Source organism: Populus nigra, chromosome 8 (assembly GCF_951802175.1).
Source record: "Populus nigra chromosome 8, ddPopNigr1.1, whole genome shotgun sequence".
NCBI lineage: Eukaryota > Viridiplantae > Streptophyta > Magnoliopsida > Malpighiales > Salicaceae > Populus > Populus nigra.
Genome location: NC_084859.1, coordinates 1,913,520 through 1,917,287, shown reverse-complemented (window position 1 = coordinate 1,917,287; position 3,768 = coordinate 1,913,520).

Sequence of the window (3,768 nt, the reverse complement as noted above, 5' to 3'; positions counted from 1 at the left end):
TTCATGGATAAAAATGATTTGTTTTTCACGCAAAAATGAAATGGATCTTTTTTTTTGTATTTTTTTAACTTTATCCTTTTGATTGTTTTTCATACTATAAATTTAAATAAGATTTTATTAAATTGGATTCTAATTTAATCTTGAGATTTTATCAAACATTTTGATTTTGAAAAAATATGCAAAGAAAAGAATATCTCAACACATAAAATACTACCAATATAATAAGCAAAAATAAAATTAAAAATAAATAAAGTTTAATGACCAAAATAAAAATAAAATTCCATTGTTCATTAAATAGAGCCATCCACGATGAATTTAGACAAATGCATAGTAATGCACAATACAAAAACAATATTCTTCTAGTTTTATTATATAATATTTGTGCAATAATGTTAATATTTTTCATAACAATGCTGTATTTATGCCTGCAATACCAACACCCCACGAACTAAAGGAGCTCTCAAACATAGATGACCAACAAAAACTTTGTTTTTAGATTCTAATGATATCCTGAAAATCCAACATGTTCAAGGAACATGTTATTTGGTGTTTGAATTGTGGTTAACCAAATGTTAATGTCCTTATGTCCTTATTTCCTTCTTCTTAACCCAAGAAGTGGAGAAATTGATGGTACTAGTCTTGGTACTTATAAAAATAGTCTTTGTCAGTGGGATTTAAAAACTCTATAATGATAAAATCAGTAACTTTAAATAAGAATAGTGATAAATGAAACAAAGAGCTTTAAATTCCAACAACAAGGGTGTTTGTTCTTGGTATTTTTATGATTAATTCTCTGAGATATATGAGCATTTAGAGTAGTAAAAAGTGAATCATTTATCTGGGTGGTTCAGGGGGTATTTATAACCCCTAAACCTTTCATCTTTAGAGGAAGAAAGGACTAGAAAGTCCTTTGCTTTTGATGACATTAATGAGAGATAAATATCTCTTACACATCATTAATAAGGTAAAAATATCCCTTCCACACTATTAATAAGATGAAAAATATTAAGCCCTTTGCGAGACCTTTTATACATCTATAAATGTAGGGAGATGATTACCTCTAATATAAATAGTTTATATAAATAATCTGAAGATAGAACCATATGATCCTAACATGGATCTCCAAGTCTAAATGGGCCTAACATGTGACCAAACCTAGAGAAAATGGATCTGCATCTTGCTAGACCAATAGTGACTTGAGCTCAGCTTATGGATCAACCCAAATATATTGAGTTTGACATCTTGCCAGACTCACGATGAATTAGGCTTATCCATAAACTGAGCCCAATTTATTGTGAGTATGACAAGATGTCAAACCAAATATACTTGGGTTTATCTATAAGCCAAGCTCAAGTTACTGTGGATCTAAACTTATGGCTAATCCTAAATATATTGGATTTGACCACTTTCTAGAAACATGGTAACTTGGGCTTTACTGATGGCCGAACCCAAGTAAATTGGGTATGACGTCTTGCTAGACCCACGACTTGGGCCTAACTCATGGACGAACTTTAAGTATATTAGGTTTGGTGTATTACCATATTCGTAGTGACTTGGGCTCAGCTCATTTTTGAACTCAAGTATATTGGGTGTGATGTCTTACCAATTTCACAGTGACTTGGGCTCCGCTCATAGACGAACTTAAAAATATTGGGTCTGGCATCTCGTTAGACTTAAGGTGATTTAGGCTCAGCTTATGATCGAACCCAAGTATATTAGGTTTGGCATCGTGTCAGATTCGTGATGACTTACTTAGCTCTTGACATACCTAAATATATTGGGTCTGATGTTTTGCCAAACCCATGATGACTTAGTATCAGCTCATGACTGAATCCAAGTATGTTGGGTCTAGTAAAATACTAGACCCACATTTGATTAGGCTAACATACTATTTATGAATTCGGGCTTTTACATAGCATAAAATATTGAGTTGAAAATACTGATTCATCAACTGGCCCATCAACTGGCCCTAAATCTTTATACATTTGATGTGAAAAGAGTACAAAAGCCCCGTAGAGGGGGGGCGTCTTCCTATGCTGATTTTAAGTGTTGATAGGGGGAGGTGAAACAAATTTTTCAAGAAGACCACTCAATGGCGTGCAATAAATACAGTAGGTGTTTAGCCTTTCTATGGTTATAATGGGTTGACATATCTCTTTTATTCATTGTTGGGAGTGAAGGGCAATGACCTATATATACACCCTTCTTTTACCTTAGTTCTATTTTTAACTTTTGCGAAAGTTTCCTCTACCTTTCCTGTTATAGGAGCTTAAAACAAGATTGAAAACCTTTTCAAAGGAGAAACTTCTAGGAGAACAAAAAACTTCCTGTTATAGGAGCTAAATTGTTTCCCCCTAATTTTTTACTAGAGTTTGTATTTGCTCAAGATAACATATATTTCGAGGTTTGTTGACCACTAAAAGCAGAGAAAATTAGTGCTGGCAAATGGCGCATAAAGACAGGAAGAGTTGTTCCTTTGAACTTAGTTTCTTGCATGGTCTTGGATTCTTGATCCACCACTTGCCTTCTGTGTTTACTAGCAAATCCCTTTCCCAATCATGGCACACAATACGAGTTCAAGAATCTTCACTGTATCTGTAATTGCAGATGGAGATTCTGCTACCACTCAACTTCCAAGCTGTAACTCTTAATGGCAATACTAGCATTTAAGAGGAGATGAAAATCTACGTGGTGCAAGCTTTATCATAATCTTTGCTTAGTGCTTGATGTATGAAGAGACTGTCTTACATGAGGAAAATCATAGCAGTTGATTTCAATGACAATAAAAAATGCCAGTTAGTGTAAGAAAAAAGTTGTTTTTGGTAGAGTTGGCACCAATGTAAGAAAAAAACATTTTTGGCAAAATAGAGTTTAGATGCTTTTATAAGAGATCGGCTGTGGGTATCAATGCTACCGAGACTCATAGTGCTTTTCCTCCAAAGGCAATTTACAGTAAGTAAATTTCGTAGTAGATTGTCTTTTTGGAAAGGGAGGATGCTGAGTATAGCAGGTAGAATTTGCTTGATCAAGAGTGTGCTGAATTCCATCCCCTTTACTATATGTCAACTTTCTTGATACCTAAAGGGGTTGCCAAATTGCTTACTTCTACTCAAAGAAAGTTTTTATGGGCCGGAGTTTCAAAGCAATGAAAGGTACAGAGGTGGACAGGGAATAGGGTCACTGACGGGGAAAAATAAAGCAAGGTTGTTCAAATGACTTTGGAGGCCTAGTACAGAAAGTACTGATAAATGGAAGGGCTTATTCATTTACAAGAAGCATCAATTTCCCATCTTTTGAAAATGGCATTCCGTTCTTCTGCAATCCTTTATCTAGAACTTGACAAGGAATAATGTCTGTGATAAGGCCTGAAGATGCTACTTCTGAAGCCTTGAGAAAATGCTCCAGTTATCGGGCAGGAAATGGGAATCATGTTGCTTTTAAAGGACCAATTTCCTCGATTATATAAAATATCATCTTCCCCTTGTGCACTATTTCAGATATGGGAAATTGGATGCATGCATGGTTCTTGGTCTTGGAATGTATTTTGGCACAGAAACTTGAGAGCTTTTGAATGGGAGCAGTTCTTGGTCTGGAATATTGGAAAGGATGGGAAGTTTTTATTCAAGCCATGTACTACTCTAATTAACATATTTATAGGAATGAATGTTTAGAAATTAGAACTGATTTAACGACATATTAATTTATTATTTTTATTTTCAAAAAATTTTTTTCTTTAATTTTTCATTCAAATTTCCTGTTCTTTTTTTA